The 22,316-nt window shown below is 48.6% G+C and overlaps 1 protein-coding gene across 1 annotated transcript in view; it reads left to right on the plus strand.

Moving 5' to 3' along the window:
* The first annotated feature begins 10,423 nt into the window (after window positions 1-10,423).
* MAPRE2 (microtubule associated protein RP/EB family member 2) overlaps window positions 10,424-22,316 on the plus strand; it is a 223,554-nt gene continuing 211,661 nt past the window's right edge. The window contains exon 1 of the mRNA XM_069731293.1: window positions 10,424-10,531. The gene's annotated coding sequence lies outside the window, so the exon portion shown is untranslated. The remainder of the gene's footprint in view (window positions 10,532-22,316) is intronic.

Consider the following 22,316-nt stretch of genomic DNA (forward strand, 5'->3'; position numbering starts at 1 on the left):
CGGTGGGTCTTTTTGCCCCCTTTGCGTGGTTTTTTGCTTTAGGGTTTTTTGTAGACTGCAAAGTTCTCTTTGCTATCCTCGCTCTATCTAGAATATCGGGCCTCACTTTGCTGAATCTATTTCATCCCTACGTTTTGTCTTTTCATCTTGCTAACAGTCATTATATGTGGGGGGCTGCCTTTTCCTTTGGGGTATTTCTATCTTCAGGCTAGTCAGTTCCTCAGGCTGTGCCGAGTTGCATAGGTAGTGTCAGGCGCAATCCACAGCTGCCTTTAGTTGTGTTTAGGATAGGTTCAGGTATTGCGGTCTACAGAGATTCCACGTCTCAGAGCTCGTTCTATTGTTTTTGGGTTATTGTCAGATCACTGTATGTGCTCTGATTACTGCACACTGTGTTACTGGATTGCCTTCATAACAGGAACAACTGCATTTGGCGTACTAGTTGGTTTGGGGCCTACTATCGGTGTCTGCCACTGCTTGCTGTTCTCCTGGTTTCCTGTCCTGAAATTCCATTTTCAGGCTCTTGTTAAGTAGTTGTTAATGTTAGACTGCATTTGGCCTACTAGTTGGGTTGGGGCCTACTATCGGTGTCTGCCACTCCTTGCTGTTCTCCTCAACTGAACAAAGCTGGGCCGCCTGTTTACTACGGTTGCCAATTTTGAACTGCATGTCGACTACTTACTGATTTGGGCCTACTCTCTGTGTCAGCCTCTCATTCCAGTTGTCCTCCACTGCAATGCCCCCTGGTTAGTCCTGTGTTACCAATTTTGAACTGCATTTAGCCCACTTTATTCTTTGGGCCTATATCTGTGTTTCCTCCTCATCCTGCCCATTGCCCAGCCAGTGATAGATGAGTCTGCTGGTACATTGACCCATAACGCAAAATTCCCCGTGCACGCTACACAGCAAGATTGTGACCCTGCTGAAAGTCATGTTCCTCTTCCCGCATACCATACCACCTTACACGGGGACAAAGAGGAAGGTGCAGATGAAAGTGCAGGTTCCTTCATCAGGTGGGGGGAGGAATACTAGTTGGCGACGTCACTGGCACAGGGCCTCTCATAGTACGCAAAAGTGTTGCTGCCGGTGGGAGGCGCCCCCGCCGTGCAAACACACCGCTGTACTTTGAGGGGCCCTGTGCCAGTGCCAATGCCAACGAGTGGGCCCCCCCTGCTTGCTCAGGATCACAGCACTTGCAAAGTTTAAATACTTACCTCTCCCTGCTCCACTGCCGTGACGTGGTCCAGATTTACTGGGCCCACTAATTACTTGAACCAGCCCTACCCCCCACAACTTTAGCCAAATGACCCCCAATTTCAAATGCCTTCCAATTATTATAAGGTAAATTACGATTGACAAGCTTCTTTAACAAGAATGGATGTTTTTGCCATTAAAATGGGCAGTGTAGGTGTTTTCCTGGCCTCCACTCACTGCCGACTATGCTCCCCCATTGACTTGCATTGGGTTTCGTGTTTCGGGCGATACCCGACTTTTCGCGATAATCGGCCGATTCCACTCGACTCGACTTCTAAGATAGTCGGGTTTCGCGAAACACGGCTCGACTCTAAAAAGGTCAAGGTCGCTCAACCCTAGCCACCACGTTTCACTGTTAGGATTGTATTGGGCAGGTGATGAGCAGTGCCTGGTTTTCTCCACACATATCGCTTAGAATTATCAAAAAGGTCAATCTTCATCTCATCAGACCAGAGAATCTTATTTACCAAAGTCTGGGAGTCCTTCTTCTGGTTTTTTTTTTTTTTTTTTAGAAAACTCTATGCGGGCTTTCATATGTCTTGCACTGAGGAGAGGCTTCCGTTGGGTCACTCTGCCATAAAGGCCCGACTAGTGGAGGGCTGCAGTGATAGTTGACTTTGTGGAACTTTCTCCCATCTCCCTACTGCATCTCTGGAGCTCAGCCACAGTAATCTTGGGGTTCTTCTTTACCTCTCTCACCAAAGCTGTTCTCCTAAGATTGCTCAGCTTGGCTGGACGGCCAGGTCTAGAAAGACTTCTGGTGGTCTCAAACTTCTTCCATTTAAGGATTATGGAGGCCACTGTGCTCTTAGGAGCCTTGAGTACTGTAGAAATTCTGTTGTACCCTTAACCAGATCTGTGCCTTGCCCCAATTCTGTCTCTGAGCTCCTTGGCCAGTTCCTTTGACCTCATGATTCAGAAAAAAAACTGTTTTATAGCCACTGGGGACCAAGTCACACAGGAGATTAGTCTGACAGGTCTCTCTTTTCGTACGTGTATAGGAAGAAACCCGTCACTCTAGTGGGGAGACGGCGCCGGGGACCCACCTGTCAGACTAGTCTCTTGTGCAGTTCTGCTTTTAAAGTATGTTTTTCTCTGAAACACTGCAGTGTTGAGTCAAACACCCTTGGAAGAATTCATGCAGCCAGTGCATGATTCATACTGCCAGTAGATCGAGCAGTGTGCATCAGCTGACAGGTTCCCTTTAATGAATCAAGCCGCTGATGCAAGATGTGCCTAATTCAATGAGAAGCATCTTACAAGTGCTGTGTTTCTGGCCAGAAATGTACTCCAGTGAACGACTGGAGTACATTTCTGGCATAGGTTTATCCACTAAAATGGCATAAGTTTCCATGAACTTGACATGCTAGTTTAACCATTCCTCACCCATGTACCCCCCTTACTTGTATTTATGGCCAGGACTGGCATGAAAATGCATGAAGTCGTGATATTTTGGACATCTTCTGAGTTTTGCAAAAACAATTGTGACTTATTAAAGGGAACCTGTCACCCCGTTTTTTCAGATTGAGCTATAAATACTGTTAAATAGGGCCTGCGCTGTGCGTTACTATAGTGGATGTAGTGTACCCTGATTCCCCATGTATGCTGAGAAATACATTACCAAAGTCGCCGTTTTCGCCTGTCAATCAGGCTGGTCTGGTCAGGTGGGCGTGTTCACAGCGCTCTTTTCTTCTCCAGCTTTCCGTTGGTGGCGTAGTGGTGTGCGCATGTCCAAGGTCCGAATTCCCTGCGCCCACGTGAAGACACAGCGCGCGATCTGCGCTGTAATCCCTTGCATCGGTGGGGGCGGCCATCTTCCTGGGGCCGCGCGTGCGCAGATGGAGTGCTCTGCTGCACGGGGCTTCAGGAAAATGGCCGCGGGATGCCGCGCGTGCGCATTAGAGATCGCGGCGGCCATTTTCCCAAAGCAGAGTTTGCATCTCGGCTTTGGAAAAATGGCCGCCGCGATCTCTAATGCGCACGCGCGGCATCCCGCGGCCATTTTCCTGAAGCCCCGTGCAGCAGAGCACTCCATCTGCGCACGCGCGGCCCCAGGAAGATGGCCGCCCCCACCGATGCAAGGGATAACAGCGCAGATCGCGCGCTGTGTCTTCACGTGGGCGCAGGGAATTCGGACCTTGGACATGCGCACACCACTACGCCACCAACGGAAAGCTGGAGAAGAAAAGAGCGCTGTGAACACGCCCACCTGACCAGACCAGCCTGATTGACAGGCGAAAACGGCGACTTTGGTAATGTATTTCTCAGCATACATGGGGAATCAGGGTACACTACACACACTATAGTAACGCACAGCGCAGGCCCTATTTAACAGTACTTATAGCTCAATCTGAAAAAACGGGGTGACAGGTTCCCTTTAAGGTGTTTTATTGTGTCTTGTATGACTGGTCCAAGACATGTGTCTGGCAACTTCGCCCTGTTTACCTTTTAACCCCTTCATGACCCAGCCTATTTTGACCTTAAAGACCTTGCCGTTTTTTGCAATTCTGACCAGTGTCCCTTTATGAGGTAATAACTCAGGAACGCTTCAACGGATCCTAGCGGTTCTGAGATTGTTTTTTCGTGACATATTGGGCTTCATGTTAGTGGTAAATTTAGGTCAATAAATTCTGCGTTTATTTGTGATAAACACGGAAATTTGGCGAAAATTTTGAAAATTTCGCAATTTTCACATTTTGAATTTTTATTCTGTTAAACCAGAGAGATATGTGACACAAAATAGTTAATAAATAACATTTCCCACATGTTTACTTTACATCAGCACAATTTTGGAAACAAAATTTTATTTTGTTAGGAAGTTATAAGGGTTAAAATTTGACCAGCGATTTGTCATTTTTACAACGAAATTTACAAAACCATTTTTTTTAGGGACCACCTCACATTTGAAGTCAGTTTGAGGGGTCTATATGGCTGAAAATACCCAAAAGTGACACCATTCTAAAAACTGCACCCCTCATGGTACTCAAAACCACATTCAAGAAGTTTATTAACCCTTCAGGTGCTTCACAGCAGCAGAAGCAACAAGGAAGGAAAAAATGAACATTTAACTTTTTAGTCACAAAAATTATCTTTTAGCAACAATTTTTTTATTTTCCCAATGGTAAAAAGAGAAACTGAACCACGAAAGTTGTTGTCCAATTTGTCCAGAGTACGCTGATACCTCATATGTGGGGGTAAACCACTGTTTGGGCGCACGGCAGGGCTTGGAAGGGAAGGAGCGCCATTTGACTTTTTGAATCAAAAATTGGCTCCACTCTTTAGCGGACACCATGTCACGTTTGGAGAGCACCCGTGTGCCTAAAAATTGGAGCTCCCCCACAAGTGACCCCATTTTGGAAACTAGACGCCCCAAGGAACTTATCTAGATGCATAGTGAGCACTTTGAACCCCCAGGTGCTTCACAAATTGATCCGTAAAAATGAAAAAGTACTTTTTTTTTCACAAAAAAATTCTTTTCGCCTCAATTTTTTCATTTTCACATGGGCAGTAGGATAAAATGGATCATAAAATTTGTTGGGCAATTTCTCCCGAGTACGCCGATACCTCATATGTGGGGGTAAACCACTGTTTTGGCACTCGGCAGGGCTCGGAAGGGAAGGCGCGCCATTTGACTTTTTGAATGGAAAATTAGCTCCAATTGTTAGCGGACACCATGTCGCGTTTGGAGAGCCCCTGTGTGCCTAAACATTGGAGATCCCCCAGAAATGACCCAATTTTGGAAACTAGACCCCCAAAGGAACTAATCTAGATGTGTGGTGAGGACTTTGAACCCCCAAGTGCTTCACAGAAGTTTATAACGCAGAGCCATGAAAATAAAAGAAAAAATTATTTTCTCAAAAATGATCTTTTAGCCTGCAATTTTTTATTTTCCCAAGGGTAACAGGAGAAATTTGACCCCAAAAGTTGTTGTCCAGTTTCTCCTGAGTACGCTGATACCCCATATGTGGGGGTAAATCACTGTTTGGGCACATGCCGGGGCTCGGAAGTGAAGTAGTGACGTTTTGAAATGCAGACTTTGATGGAATGCTCTGTGGGCGTCACGTTGCGTTTGCAGAGCCCCTGATGTGGCTTAACAGTAGAAACCCCCCACAAGTGACCCCATTTTGGAAACTAGACCCCCCAAGGAACTTATCTAGATGCACATTGAGCACTTTAAACCCCCAGGTGCTTCACAGAAGTTTATAATGCAGAGCCATGAAAATAAAAAATAATTTTTCTTTCCTCAAAAATGATTTTTTAGCCTGGAATTTCCTATTTTGCCAAGGATAATAGGAGAAATTGGACCCCAAATATTGTTGTCCAGTTTGTCCTGAGTACGCTGATACCCCATATGTGGGGGTAAACCACTGTTTGGGCGCACGGCAGGGCTCGGAAGGGATGGCATGCCATTTGGCTTTTTAAATGGAAAATTAGCTCCAATCATTAGCGGACACCATGTCACGTTTGGAGAGCCCCTGTGTGCCTAAACATTGGAGATCCCCCAGAAATGACCCAATTTTGGAAACTAGACCCCCAAAGGAACTAATCTAGATGTGTGGTGAGGACTTTGAACCCCCAAGTGCTTCACAGAAGTTTATAACGCAGAGCCATGAAAATAAAAAAAAAATTATTTTCTCAAAAATGATCTTTTAGCCTGCAATTTTTTATTTTCCCAAGGGTAACCGGAGAAATTTGACCCCAAAAGTTGTTGTCCAGTTTCTCCTGAGTACGCTGATACCCCATATGTGGGGGTAAATCACTGTTTGGGCACATGCCGGGGCTCGGAAGTGAAGTAGTGACGTTTTGAAATGCAGACCTTGATGGAATGCTCTGTGGGCGTCACGTTGCGTTTGCAGAGCCCCTGATGTGGCTTAACAGTAGAAACCCCCCACAAGTGACCCCATTTTGGAAACTAGACCCCCAAAGGAACTTATCTAGATGTGTGGTGAGCACTTTGAACCCCCAAGTGCTTCATAGAAGTTTATAATGCAGAGCCGTGAAAATAATAAATACGTTTTCTTTCCTCAAAAATAATTATTTAGCCCAGAATTTTTTATTTTCCCAAGGGTAACAGGAGAAATTGGACCCCAATAGTTGTTGTTCAGTTTCTCCTGAGTACGCTGATACCCCATGTGTGGGGGTAAACCACTGTTTGGGCACACGTCGGGGCTCAGAAGGGAAGTAGTGACTTTTGAAATGCAGACTTTGATGGAATGGTCTGCGGGCGTCACATTGCGTTTGCAGAGCCCCTGGTGTGCCTAAACAGTAGAAACCCCCCACAAGTGACCCCATTTTAGAAACTAGACCCCCCAAGGAACTTATCTAGATATGTGGTGAGCACTTTGAACCCCCAAGTGCTTCACAGACGTTTACAACGCAGAGCCGTGAAAATAAAAAATAATTTTTCTTTCCTCAAAAATGATGTTTTAGCAAGCATTTTTTTTAGATTCACAAGGGTAACAGGAGAAATTGGACCCCAGTAATTGTTGCGCAGTTTATCCTGAGTACACTGATACCCCATATGTGGGGGTAAACCACTGTTTGGGCACACTTCAGGGCTCGGAAGTGAGGGAGCACCATTTGACTTTTTGAATACGAGATTGGCTGGAATCAATGGTGGCGCCATGTTGCGTTTGGAGACCCCTGATGTGCCTAAACAGTGGTAACCCCTCAATTCTACCTCCAACACTAACCCCCCCACACCCCTAACCCTAATCCCAACTGTAGCCATAACCCTAATCACAACCCTAACCACAACCCTAATTCCAACCCTAACCCTAAGGCTATGTGCCCACGTTGCGGATTCGTGTGAGATATTTCCGCACCATTTTTGAAAAATCCGCGGGTAAAAGGCACTGCGTTTTACCTGCGGATTTTCCGCGGATTTCCAGTGTTTTTTGTGCGGATTTCACCTGCGGATTCCTATTGAGGAACAGGTGTAAAAAGCCGCGGAATCCACACAAAGAATTGACATGCTGCGGAAAATACAACGCAGCGTTTCCGCGCGGTATTTTCTGCACCATGGGCACAGCGGATTTAGTTTTTCATATGTTTACATGGTACTGTAAACCTGATGGAATACTGCTGCGAATCCGCAGCGGCCAATCCGCAGCCAAATCCGCACCGTGTGAACATAGCCTAATTCTAAAGGTATGTGCACACGCTGCGGAAAACGCTGCAGATCCGCAGCAGTTTCCCATGAGTTTACAGTTCAATGTAAACCTACGGGAAACAAAAATCGCTGTACACATGCTGCGGAAAAACTGCACGGAAACGCAGCGGTTTACATTCCGCAGCATGTCACTTCTTTGTGCGGATTCCGCAGCGGTTTTACAACTGCTCAAATAGAAAATCGCAATTGTAAAACCGCAGTGAAATGCGCAGAAAAAAACGCGGTAAATCCGCCATAAATCCGCAGCGGTTTAGCACTGCGGATTTATCAAATCCGCAGCGGAAAAATCCGCAGAGGACCAGAATACGTGTGCACATACCGAAACCCTAACCCTAGCCCTAGCCCTAACCCTAGCCCTAACCCTAGCCCTACCCCTACCCCTAACCCTACCCCTAACCCTAACCCTAACCCTAGCCCTAACCCTACCCCTACCCCTACCCCTACCCCTACCCCTATTCTAACATTAGTGGAAAAAAAAAATTTTCTTTATTTTTTTATTGTCCCTACCTATGGGGGTGACAAAGGGGGGGGGTCATGTATTATTTTTTTTATTTTGATCACTGAGATATAATCTATCTCAGTGATCAAAATGCACTTTGGAACGAATCTGCCGGCCGGCAGATTCGGCGGGCGCACTGCGCATGCGCCCGCCATTTTGGAAGATGGCGGCGCCCAGGGAGAAGACGGACGGGACCCCGGCTGGATCGGTAAGTATGATGGGGTGGGGGGGGGGGGATCGGAGCACGGGGGGGGATCGGAGCCATCCCGCGGCCATTTTCCTGAAGCCCCGTGCAGCAGAGCACTCGATCTGCGCACGCGCGGCCCCAGGAAGATGGCCGCCCCCACCGATGACAGGGGCAATAGCGCAGAACGCGCGCTTTTGCTTCACGTGCCCGCAGGGGATTAGGAACTCTGGACATGCGCACACCACTACGCCACCAACGGAAAGCTGGGGAAGAAAAGAGCGATGTCACCACGCCCACCTGACCAGACCAGCCTGATTGACAGGCGAAAACGGCGACTTTGGTAATATATTTCTCAGCATAGGTGGGGAATCGGGGTACACTACATACACTATAGTAACGCACAGCGCAGGCCCTATTTAACAGTATTTATATCTCAATCTCAAAAAACGGGGTGACAGGTTCCCTTTAAGGCCTTTATACCAATTTAATTATTTAAGATACCTTCAACTATTGCAAAACGTTGCAACATTTGGCATTTTGACACCATTTTTTCCCAGCTACACCAAAACGTGTGGAGACAGGGAAAAGTTGAGGTCGAAAAGGGCGATAGCGGCGCCCAACATATTCATTAAAAAGCTGAGCCAGAAATGCTACAACAGTCATGATTAAAGTCAGATGTCTAGGAAGATGCACAGCACTAAGACATGCAAAATTAATTAAAGACGCATTCCCACAAAATATGGTGTGTGCGTGTACTTTATTCGTCCTGCTAGTGTTCAGGTGTCAGCCATGGGGGAAGCCCCGATTGTCACCGCTCTGTGTATAGAGAGCGGCAGCTGTAACTGCGCCCCTGGCACTGACTGACAACAGCTCATTTGGGTCGGATGTCAGTCATTGCTAGAGGCGCAATTACAGCCGCCACTCACTATAAGTAGAGCAGTGACAGAACCTGCGCCAGCACTGCCCCCGTGACAAACAAGAAGACCACAGGAATGAAAAAAGTTAATTTCCTCCTGGCAGTGGGGCTCTCAGTGCAGGCAGCGGGCAGGTTCAGAACACTAGTAACCTGCAGATTAATCCCATATCTGCAGGTAAATAGCATTTTTCACGTGACAGGTTCCCTTTAATGAATCAGGGCAGTAGACTCCAGCCAGCTCCTCAGCATGCAGTGGTTCAAAGAAAATCAGGCAATTCAGGTGGCATAAGGCCGCTGCCAGGCTCCCCTCATATAACCACAGTGCTGTAACATGTCGCACTCGCTATAGCATTGGCATTAGCACTCTGCTGGTGCTCGCAGCACAGTATAACACGTGGCGGCATTACATCACACCATGACAGACAGCAGGACTTTTTACAACGGGGTGGGATTTCCACTGCAAATGGATCAAGTATCACCCATGGCAACCAATAAAGGATATCACGGGCCACATCGTCACTATGGGACAGGTATTAGCAGCACTTTTTGTGAGAGGGCGCGCCATCATGTTCCAACTCCCTTACACTCTGCACACCACAGAAAACTTAAGAGAAAATAACCCAAAATGTTTTCTCTTTGTTGTGCTGACCAAACTATGCAAGGGATCAATCTCGCAGGGCCCCTCAGGGGAACACACGGCCCCTCAGGGTAACATTCGGCCCCTCAGGGGGAAGCACGGCCCCTCAGGGTAACACACAGCCCCTCAGGGGTAAGCACTGCCCCTCAGGGTAACACACGGCCCCTCAGGGGTAAGCACCACCCCTCAGGGTAACACACAGCCCCCCAGGGTAAAATACGGTCCCCCAGGGTAACATACGGCCCCTCAGGGGGAAGCACTGCCCCTCAGGGTAACATAGGGCCCCTCAGGGTAACACACAGCACCCCAGGGTAACATACGGCCCCTCAGGGGGAAGCACTGCCCCTCAGGGTAACACACGGCCCCTCAGGGTAACACACAGCACCCCAGGGTAAAATACTGCCCCTCAGGGTAACACACGGCCCCTCAGGGAGAAGCACTGCCCCTCAGGGTAACGCACTGCCCCTCGGGGTGACACACGGGGCCCAGCTCCGGCACTCTGCACATATCTGTGCTGCTGAGGGCTGCATGTTTCTATGGAAGCACAGCCGTCAGCCAGGCAGCGGCTCTCCTCTCCTGAATCTGAGCCGACGTGCGCGCATCTGACGCACCACAGCCTGTCACCCTGCAGCCGGGAAACTCAACGGACACGTCACGCACCCTGCTGACCACGCCCACAACAGCCGGCTTCCCCAGACTTCCAGCGAGTGGGCGTGTCCTTGAAGGGCACGTGACTAGCAGAAGGGTTGGGTGGGCTGGGCGTGTCGCCGAAGCTTGACAGAGAGGGAGGGGAAACAACAAAGCGGAGGAGCCGGCAGCAGCTGTCACCGAGTTCGAGTCCGGGTGAGGCGCGACGGCAGCAGCAGGTGAGTCAAGTGCAGTCGCAGCTGTAAAGTGCTGATGTGCGGCCGGTGTACTGCTTACACCTGTCCTGGGTGTACCTGTGCTCCTCCACGAATGGACCGGTCTGCACCCGTGCACATGTGTTACCGGCTGCCGGCTCAGGGAATATGGATGGGTGTAGGTATCTGTATGTGAGCGTCACACCCCACCCACTCTGGTACCGGACTCCTGCTCACAGCTGTACACAGTATGCGTGGGTCTGCCCGCCTGACCATACAGCTGGGCAGCACCCTAGAAGTGACTGGTCTGTACGGGCGCAGGATCGCGTCTGCTGCCTGCCTGACACCTGACTAGGAAGTGTCACCCGGAGCAGGGTCCTGTCACCCGGAGCAGGGTCCTGTCACCCGGAGCAGGGTCCTGTCACCCGGAGCAGGGTCCTGTCACCCGGAGCAGGGTCCTGTCACCCGGAGCAGGGTCCTGTCACCCGGAGCAGGGTCCTGTCACCCGGAGCAGGGTCCTGTCACCCGGAGCAGGGTCCTGTCACCCGAAGCGGGGCAACCTCCCGGAGCAGGGTCCTGTCACCCGAAGCGGGGCAACCTCCCGGAGCAGGGTCCTGTCACCCGGAGCGGGGCAGCCTCCCAGAGCAGGGTCCTGTCACCCGGAGCAGGGTCCTGTCACCCGAAGCGGGGCAACCTCCCGGAGCAGGGTCCTGTCACCCGGAGCGGGGCAGCCTCCCAGAGCAGGGTCCTGTCACCCGGAGCGGGGCAGCCTCCCAGACCAGGGTCCTGTCACCCGGAGCAGGGTCCTGTCACCCGGAGCGGGGCAGCCTCCCAGAGCAGGGTCCTGTCACCCGGAGCAGGGTCCTGTCACCCGAAGCGGGGCAACCTCCCGGAGCAGGGTCCTGTCACCCGGAGCGGGGCAGCCTCCCAGAGCAGGGTCCTGTCACCCGGAGCGGGGCAGCCTCCCAGACCAGGGTCCTGTCACCCGGAGCAGGGCAGCCTCCCAGACCAGGGTCCTGTCACCCGGAGCAGGGCAGCCTCCCAGACCAGGGTCCTGTCACCCGGAGCAGGGCAGCCTCCCAGACCAGGGTCCTGTCACCCGGAGCAGGGCAGCCTCCCAGACCAGGGTCCTGTCACCCGGAGCAGGGCAGCCTCCCAGACCAGGGTCCTGTCACCCGGAGCAGGGCAGCCTCCCAGACCAGGGTCCTGTCACCCGGAGCAGGGCAGCCTCCCAGACCAGGGTCCTGTCACCCGGAGCAGGGCAGCCTCCCAGAGTAGGTCAGCCTCCCGGAGCAGGGTGCTGTCACCCAGAGCAGGGTCAGCCTCCTGGACCATGGTGCGGTCAGCCTCCTGGAGCAGGGAGCAGTCACCTGGAGCAAGGAGCTGTCGCCCGGAGCGGGTCAGCCACCCAGAGCAGGTCAGTTGTGGTCATCCATCCTAGGCTTGGCATCGCTGTGCCCACACCTGCCACACATGGCATTACTGCCCACTCCTCTCTAACCACATACTGTCCACCAGTTACACAAATACTTGGGTTTGTAAAGTCCCTGTTTTCCGACAGAGGCTCACCCTTTCCGACTCCCTTTGGTGAGGAATACACATTAATGGTGACCATTGTGACCTCCTCATGAGGACGGCAGCTGGTTAACCTCCGGGCTCTGTGGTCCGCGCTGTTCTAGCTCCTCTATTGTGTATTAATAATTAGAGTTATTGAAGTGCATTCCAGACCCTCTCGCTGTTACCCCCAGAGATCCATCCCCCAGCCTAGCCACTAATGTATGCGCTGAATCAATGATTAGGCAATTAGGGATTGATTTTGGGGGAGGCCTGGTGTTGGTGCACTCCTGTGACGTTACAAAGAATGGCTGTCTGGTTACAACGGTGATGTCGGAGCAGCTTCAGGACGGCACTATTGCTTTTAGCCAAATCAGCTTTATTCTCTAGGGAATTACTTGCACTAAAGAGAATTCCTGTTTGTGCAAACTACGGCCCTCAATACTTCCATAAATTACGATGCAGGAAGAACACCGTTATTACTTAACAGCACTTCTAGCAGCACGGTCTACAGAATCGTCACAGTATATTGTGTGCGTGGTGGTAATCTGTAGGCTTGGGTGTTTAGAGACGTAACTGGTTAATGAGACCTAATATTAGCAAACTAACTCTTTACAGGATGTTAGAGCAAATATAAGCAACAAGCTGAGTAAATACATGTACAGCCTCCTGTACAGTGCCCACATCTGCAAATAGCAGTGACATGTACTGTCAGATTGCTTAATGCTTGTCTATGCCCATTCGTTCCCGCTGTGTCATCTAATAGGAATATGAAAATGATGAGCTTTCCGCACACTAGAATGTATTTACATGTGAATTAGACTTTTCACTAGTGGGCTGTGGCAGCTGGGATCCTCACCTTGAAAGGCGTAGACGTGTCTGCTCATTCATTTTAAAGAGGGTCCGTCAGTCCTGACACGTCAGTCTTGGATTACTCTTCAAATAACAATGCTGGATCATCCTTTTCTCGTGACTTTGTGTCTCTTACACTGTGCGCACATGCAGGTTTTGTTTTAGGTGGTCAAAAACAACATGCTTTCCAGTGGAAACTGATTCAGGAAATGCTCCTTCTTTTGGGAGGTTTTGGGAAAGTTTTTAATTTCCTAAAGGGGATTTTGCAAACTTTTTCAAGCGTTCCTGGAGACTTTTGTTTTTCCTTCTGCGGTTTTTTTTTAGCCTCTAGATTGGAGAGTGCCTAGTTTGGAGAGGACTCCATCAGGAGATGCTTCAGAGAAGTAAGATGCACTTCTTTCCCCCACTGCAGTTTTTCAAAACTTGAAGCAGAAAAAAAATGCTCAAAAGACTGAACATATGACCAGCAAAGTACGGTAACTTTACTATACAAAATTAATGAGAAGAATTTTTCTTACAGCAGAAGACCCGCTTCAAAAAAGCCTCAGTGTGCACATATCCTTAGGTCTAGTCACACAGTATTTGATAAAGATTTAGGCTCTAGTTCCAAAGTCGGCCTTCATTAGATGGTGTCAGACAAGTACAGAACCGCTACTGAGAATTGATATACCACAGGGAATACAGTACAGAGACGGACATATCTGGGGAGATGAAAACCACAGGCATGTATATGAGCATGAGTGGACATGTTGGCATGGCCGGCTTCCATCTGTCTAATCTCTACTGGGACCATTCATTTCTCAGCTTAATGAGATGATGAGCCTCCACACCTAGGCCTCAACAATCATAAGCGTCATGGCCGTTCTCATTAATGTGCTACTAACTCATTTGTGCATAACTGTTCACAGATGTTAACTATACAAACTAGGACCAGGAGAAAAGTGTATGATGATATGTACATTAAACAAGCCAGGGAGGTTTGTTGCAAGGAACTGTGTATTTTCTCTGCTCCATTGAGCCACTCCTGGTTTTCAGGATAATTATGACTAATCGCCTGCAATACTCAGGTATAGAATGAAAGGTAGAGAGTCCACAAGCTGCTGACTCTTTCTATTCCTCGAAGTTTGCTTTGTGCGAAAAACAATTGTTTGTTTGGGATGCTGTACATTAGGCCCAGCTCTTTTGAGTCTGGACTTTCATGCATAGTTAGCGGCCAGACGACCTATAATTTGTAAAATTTATGTTTTTGCTGAATTATGTATGAAGCCAACAAAACTGATTGTAGCCAATTGGACCAGACTTTCTTGTTCAGGACTTTGAAGTGCGCTAAAGTGCCCGTTTAAGCTTTGTCCCCTAACCTGTTACAATACATTATTAAAATATTTATAATATCTGATGAGGCTGGTGGAATTATTTCGAAAATCTGTGTCCTAAAGGTTTTTAATCTTGAAATAAGAACTGGACTCAAGCAATTCTCATTTTATTATTAAAGGGAACCTGTCACCCCCAAAATCGAAGGTGAGCTAAGCCCACTGGCATCAGGGGCTTATCTACAGCATTCTGTAATGCTGTAGATAAGCCCCCGATGTATCCTGAAAGATGAGAAAAAGAGGTTAGATTATACTCACCTGAGCTGGCGGTCCAATCCGATGGGCGTCGCGGTCTGGTCCAGGGCCTCCCATCTTCATAGGATGACATCCTCTTCTTGTCTTCACGCTTCGGCGCATGCGTACTTTATCTCCCTGTTGAGGGCAGAGCAAAGTACTGCAGTGCCCAGGTGCTGGGCCTCTCTGACCTTTCCCGGCGTCTGCGCACTGCAGTACTTTGCTCTGCCCTCAACAGAGCTGACAGAGTACGCCTGCGCCGGAGCTACAGCGTGAAGACGAGAAGAGGATGTCATTGTAAGGAGATGGGAGGCCCAGGACCGCGCCGCCCATCGGACCGGACCGCAGCGGGACCGCCCCTGGGTGAGTATAATCTAACCTCAATTTCTCATCTTTCAGGATACATCGGGGCTTATCTACAGCATTACAGAATGCTGTAGATAAGCCCCTGATGACGGTGGGCTTAGCTCACCTTCAATTTTGGGGGTGACAGGTTCCCTTTAAGTAGTGAAACTTTCACAAGATGCATTTTAAAATAAGTATACCAGTCTCTTCATAAAAGATCTATTTAATAATATACTTAGATTGTACTGAAAAACCTGGTTACAGATTTACCTTAATATTGCACATGTTGTTAAGCTTGATGAAGTTTTCTGGGATTATACAAATCTGGCCTAAAATAGGGTTAAAGGGAACCTGTCACCAGGTTTGTCCCATATGAGATAAGACCACCACCTTTCAGCCTTTATATATAGCATTCTAATATGCTGTATGTATGTATGCCCCCAATCCGGCGTGCAACAAACGAAAAACACCTTTTATTATACTTGCCTACGGGGCAGTCCGGTCCAATGGGCGTCACTGTCTTGGTCTGGCGCCTTCTTCTTTTGATGCCGTTCTTCTTCTGTGCTTCGTGTGGATGGTGCGTCCTATGTTATCCACATAGTCTCCCTGGCATCGCGCTCCTGCGCAGGCACACTTCTCTCTGCCCTGACTCAGGCAAAATAAACTACTGCAGTGCACATGCACCAGGGATCTTTGACCTTTCCCAGTGCCTCCGCACTGCAGTACTTAGCTGTGCCTTGGTCAGGGCAGAGAAGTACGCCTGCACAGGAGCGTGATCCCGGGACACTGTGGATAACGTAGGATGCGCCATCCACACGAAGCACGGAAAGAGGACGGCATCAAAAGAAGAATGGAGGCGCCAGACCAAGACAGCGACATACATCGGGCCATACTACCCCGCTCCAAAGGTGAGTATAAAGCTATGTGCACACGTTGCGGATTCTCTGCAGATCCGCAGTGTTTTTTGCGGTGCAGAAACACTGTAGATCCGCAATTGATTTACAGTACAATGTAAATCAATGAGAAAAAAAAAAGCTGTGCACATGTTGCGGAAAATCTGCTGCGGAAACGCTGCGATTTAAAAGTAGCATGTCACTTCTTTTTTGAGAATCTGCAGCGCTTTGATACCAATTCCATTATAGAAATCCGCAGGGGTAAAAAAAGGCAGCAAATCCGCAAAAACACACACAAAAAACGCTGTGGATCCGCGCAAAAAACGCGACAAATCCGCAGGTGCGTTTTCTGCCAGGAGAGGCAGAATCTGCACCAGAAATTCCTAAGGCTAATCCGCAACGTGTGCACATAGCCTAATAGAAGCTGTTTTTCTTTTGTTGCAGGCCGGATTGGGGACATATATCCAGCATATTAGAATGCTGAGTATCAGCGCTGAAAGGTGGTGGCCTTATCTCATATGGGACAAACCTGGTGACAGGTTCCCTTTTAAAATAAAGAAAGAAAAAACACCCTCTCAATTGTCTGTCATTTCAGAAGCATTCCCCTCCCCTGTTGGAGCCAGAAGTGATGACTTTCCATCCATCAGTCATCTAACTGCTGCAGTCAATCGCTGACTTCAGCTGTAACATTGTGCAAATGCAAACATCACTCCTCGGGTCAGTGACTGGTCAGTCAGGGCATGATACTAAGGCTGTTAGCAAGCCTGGGCCTCAGGTTCTACAGCACCACTATAATCTCCTGAAGCAGCAACATAAAAACCTCATGAGAAGATCACTGAAAGTCAGCCATAAAACCACTATAGAGCAGTCATCAGGGGGTTAAGAGGTATGCCCACCTTCTAAACCCTGATTTTATATTGCTACAATGCATTTAAAATGAAGGAAATATAAAAATATTGTAACTAGCCTTAACTAAAAATCTGACTTTTTTCGTGTATAAAGCTCTCCTCCACACCCATGTGTATCCATGGTTACAGACACCAAACAAAGGTTTATAGTCTGATCTCGTCATTATTTTACCTTCCATAAGTGACAGATGGAAATAGAGTATGAATGTAAGCTCATATTTCCAATATAGATTTATAAGTGTAAGTTATTCTTCTCTTACACAGTTCTCTGTTTCAATGAACTTTCTTCTTAAATATCTGCTGTGTGACGATGCTCGTTGCAGTTATGTAACAGAAGTCATTGCACTTCACACTTGAAGGAATCCTCCAAATCCTAAGGCCCTATTCACACTTCATTTCTCCAGTTCTTTAGGCGATCCGACTAAAATGGGAATCGGACAAATCCGACATGGGACCATAGACTCCAATAACACAAACAAAATTTAAACTCGGCTTTTTTTTTTTTCCCTGAATGTGTCTGTGTTTCAGACTGGCATAAAAACCTAGCAGAAGCACACTGTGAACAGGGCCTAAGAGCCTTGTCTTTTTAGTATCGCACCACACAAAAAAAAAAACAGTTATAGGATCTACAAAGAAATGTAAAACTTTCCTTTTATAACTTTCTCTTGCAAAAACTTCATAACTGCACTAAGTTGTGTCCACACTGCCTATGTACAGTCGTGCTGTAGTCTTTAAGGCTTTTGATAAAGAAACCGTTTTAGGAAATGTGTGTTGTCCATTGTTATATTTGTCAAACCGATAAGTTAAAGACCTTTCATAGGGTTTAGTCTCCTACAGAGAAAAGCCCTAATGACTTTCCTTTATGCTTCCTTGATTGAAACGCTAATCTTTCCTCTTCAGTTTGTATGCTGCTGTTTCTTTTGCAAATTTAGTATAAATACACTAGAGAAAATGTAATGTCATGAATCCCATTTACACAGACACTAAACCTAGAAATGAATGATGGAAGTAAACAGCTGAAAATCTTGCTCACATTGGTTGTCAGTAGTGATGAGGGAACGTGCTCTGATAAGGTGTTATTTGTGCATGCTTGTGTGCAAACCGAGTGACTTCGGGGTGCTCAAAAAAATGTTTATGTCCCCCCACCGGCATGTCTCGCGGCTGTTTAACAGCCACAACACATGTAGAGATGGCCTCTTTGTTAGACGATCTCTGCATGTGTTGTGGCTGTCGAACAGCCGCGAGATACGCAGGAGCGGTGACTCAAACGTGTTTTCCAGGACGTCATCCTGACAGCACTCTGGAGGACGTCCTTCCTCCCTTGCTGGGACAGGAAACACACGAGAGTTTAAAAGGTCCGGTCCCACCCCCAAACCTCAGTGTTTTTCCTGTCCCTGCAAGGGACGCACGAGAGCAACTTACCGGAGCTCAGGGGGATCGTGCGGCTCGTCCAATACCCTTCCCCCTATCAAGAGGCTCAGGGCAGATACCCTCCAGAGGGGGGTCCCTCTGCTCCAAAGACCAGGAGTGGACAAGGCTCCTGGAGGCAGCCGCTCCTCCCGGAGGGAGGCTCTCGGCTGCGGACGCGGTTCCTGGAGGCCAGCGGTGCCCGGCTCGGCGTCTTTGAGCGGAAGTTCCCAGGGGCCGCGTCACTTCCGGTAACGCTGATGTACGGGGGAGGTGTGCGTTCCAGCGCGGTTCAGTCGGCGGCTGTAGCGCTTCTGTTGGGAGTTCCGAGGACCTCTGCAAACATGGAAGGAAGCATGCCACCTGAGGAGGGGGTAAGTGCGCATAGCGCAAACTTCCCCACTGGCTCGCACAGACAGGTGCTCCTTACCTATTCCCTATCTTATATCGTTTAAGGATAAGGGTACCCCCGCTGTCCCGCCTGGTCCAGTTAAGAAATCCGGCAAGGCCTCTGGGAAGTCCAGTAGATGCCCCATATGTAGCGTAAAGCTGCCAGACTCGCATGGGAAAACCTTATGTGCAGATTGCACATCCAAGGTTATGAGAGATGAGCAGCCCTCACTGCTATCGGAGATGAGGTCCCTTATACGAGAGGAAGTCCAATCCTCTCTGTCTAGTATGATGGAAAGATCTAGCCCTATTCCTGTCCGCAAGAAGGCCAGGAAGGAACGGGACTTTAAAGAACCAGAATTTTCCTCTGAAGATAGGTCTGACTCTGAAGACTTTGTCTCTGAAGAGGAAGGAGAGCTTCCTTTGGGAAGCCAGGACCACCAGAGGAAGTACCTCTTCCAGGCTGAGGATATGAATGATCTGGTGCAAGCGGTGCGGAGCACAATGCAAATAGAAGAAACTGCTAAACCGCAATCCAGGCAGGACCTGATGTTTGGGGGACTTATGTCGCGTCGGCAGACAGTCTTCCCAGTTAGCGAGCATATCAAAGCCATGGTACTCGAAGAGTGGAAGGAGGCAGAACGTCGGCTGGTATTGTCCAAGGACTTTAAGGCTCGTCTGCCGTTTGACTCAGAGGAAGTAAAACTTTGGGACGAGATCCCCAAAGTGGACGTTCCTGTGGCAAAGGTTGCCAAAAGGACTGCTATTCCTTTCGAGGACTCGTCAAACTTACGCGATCCCATGGATCGGAAAGCCGACGTACTGTTAAAAAGGACCTGGGAATCCTCTGCGGCGCTAATTAAGACCAACATTGCAGCTACCTCAGTAGCCCGGTCTATGTACCTTTGGTTGGGTCAATTAGAAGAGCATCTCTCTAATAAGACCCCGAGATCTGAGATCCTAAAATCTCTCCCTATAATGAGATCTGCCACGGCTTTTCTGTCCGACATGATGGCTGAATCCGTCAGATTTTCGGCCAGAAATAGTTCATTATCTAATGCGGCTAGGAGGGCGGTCTGGTTAAGATCTTGGTCTGGAGATAATGCCTCTAAGACCAAGCTATGCTCAATCCCCTTTTCAGGTACAAGGGTATTCGGTCCATCTCTAGATACTATTCTAGAGTCAGCCTCTGACAAGAAAAAAGGGTTTCCGGAGGACAAGCCTAAGAGGTCGCAGTCCTTTCGGAGAGGGTTCTCCTTCAGGAGACAGTCAGACTTCAGAGGCGGTAGATCTAACAGGGGATTCAACAGGGGTTCACGTACCCAGGGTAATAGGAACAGAAATGTTTTCTTCAGTCCCTCCTCGAAATCTAAGTCTCAATGACGCCACCCTTATAGGGGGGAGGCTTCGTCACTTTTCAGACAGCTGGGCTCAAATCACCAAGAATCAGTGGGTTCTTCGGACTGTGGCAGAGGGCTACAGGATCGAGCTTTATTCCCCTCCACCAGACAGATACATTGTTCCTATGATGGTTCCTCAGGACTCGCCCATGATGATAGACTTAATGGGGATGCTTTCCTCTCAAGTCATAATTCCAGTACCACCATTAGAAGTAGGCCAGGGTCACTACTCTTCCCTATTTTCAATAACTAAACCCTCCGGCGACTCTCGCACAATAGTGAACCTGAAACCCCTGAATCATTGGGTCAGGTACAAGAGGTTCCGTATGGAGTCAGTTCGTTCGGCAATCCTCCTCATAGATCAGAACGATGTAATGTGCACTTTCGACCTGAAAAGTGCCTATTATCAGGTTCCCATTCACCCTCTTTCTCAGAGGCTTCTGAGGTTTGCGGTAGTTCTGCCATCTGGGACCTGTCACTTCCAGTTTCAGAGCCTTCCGTTCGGCCTTGCATCGGCTCCTCGGATTTTTACAAAGTTGGTGTCGGAGATTGTTGCTTTCCTAAGGAACCAAGGAATCAGAATAATTCCTTATCTCGACGACTTCCTCCTGGTGGCAAGTACTCCGGAGATTCTAGTAGATCACAGGAACCGAACCTTATCTGTGATGGAACAGTTAGGTTGGGTCATAAATTGGCAGAAATCCGACTTAACTCCGGAACACAAGAAGATCTTCCTGGGAGTATGTTTGGATTCAGTAAACAGAATATCGCTTCTACCAGAGTCCAAGCTGGAGGCAATACGGATCCAGGTCAGACTCTTACTAGAACACAGAGTCTCAGTAAGGATGGCCATGAGAATGCTAGGCCTAATGACGGCATGCATACCATGTGTAAGATGGGCACAGTTCCATTCAAGACCTCTGCAGAGATTAATCCTCTCCAAATGGGACCGGCGTCAGTCTTCTCTGGACAATATTTTAAAGCTGACGTATCAGGTACGAAGGTCTCTCCTTTGGTGGACAAACCCAGAGAAGTTAAGGAAGGGGGTGCTATGGTCCACCGATCCCTATGTGGTAATCACAACAGACGCCAGCGCCTGGGGCTGGGGTGCTCATTTAAAAGGCAGGATTCTACAGGGCAGATGGCCTTCAGACGTCGTTCACAGTTCCTCCAACTTCAAAGAACTGTATGCCGTTTGGGAGGCCTTGAAAAGGAACCATCAGATTCTGGAGAATCGACATGTCAGGATTCTATCCGACAATGTGACTACGGTTTCCTTTCTGAAGCATCAAGGAGGTCCAAGGCACTATCGACTTCAGGAACTGGCAGGGAGAATATTTCGCTGGGCAGAAAGATCGGTCCTTTCCATCTCTGCGGTTCACCTAGAAGGCTCCCAGAACGTCATTGCAGACTTCCTGAGCAGGAGAAGAGTGTTTGCAACAGAGTGGGAACTCAACCAGGATATCTTCTGGGATTTGTGTCTTCGCTGGGGAACTCCCAGTATAGACCTTTTTGCAAACAGGAGAAATTCGAAGGTCTCAAAATTCTTCTCTCTGAACCCGCGGGATCTTCCGGAAGGGATAGACGGTCTGAGCCAGGATTGGACAGAACCTCTCTCTTATGCCTTCCCTCCTCCGGCATTAATCCCTGCCGTTCTCGAGAAGATCAAGGAAGACCGGGCTCGAGTTATTCTGGTTGTGCCATACTGGCCGAAAAGAAGTTGGTTCTCCCGTCTGGTAGACTTAGCAGTCGAGAACCCAGTAGAGCTGCCTCTCAGGACAGATGTAATCCACCAGGGTCCTGTGTATCACCCAAATCCAGAGAAGCTCCATCTCTCGGCCTGGATCCTGAAGGGATGATCTTGAAGGCCAGAGGGCTATCAAGTCAAGTAATTGCCACAATCAAGGCCAGTAGGAAGCCTGTCACGTCGGCAATTTATTTGAAGATCTGGAGACGATTCTGTCTGGAGGGTGGCAGGTCCGAGATTGCGGCAGGCACTCCCGACTTACCTAGAATTCTAGATTTCCTGCAGGCTGGGTTTGACAAAGGTCTCAAACCAAGCACCCTGAAAGTGCAGATCTCCGCTCTTAGCTCCTTTTTTGACTATCCCCTAGCATCTCACCCTTGGATAGTCAGGTTTATCAGAGCCACCCAGAGGTTACGCCCCACCATTAGGCAACTGTCGCCTTCCTGGGACCTTAATTTGGTCCTCAGATTTCTCTGTAAAGATACTTACGCCTCAGCTGATAATATGCCCATTTCGGTTCTAACACGAAAGACAGCGTTCTTAGTAGCTATTACCACAGCTAAGAGAGTGGGGGAGATTCAGGCTCTGAGTACTAGGGATCCGTACCTTCAGATTAGAGATGAAAGTTTAATCCTCAAACTTGATCCCTCGTTTATTCCAAAAGTAGCAACTCTTAAAAATAGGAACCAGGAAATCGTGTTACCATCCT

The sequence above is a fragment of the Ranitomeya imitator genome, chromosome 6 (genome assembly GCF_032444005.1).
Source record: "Ranitomeya imitator isolate aRanImi1 chromosome 6, aRanImi1.pri, whole genome shotgun sequence".
In the NCBI taxonomy this organism is placed as follows: domain Eukaryota; kingdom Metazoa; phylum Chordata; class Amphibia; order Anura; family Dendrobatidae; genus Ranitomeya; species Ranitomeya imitator.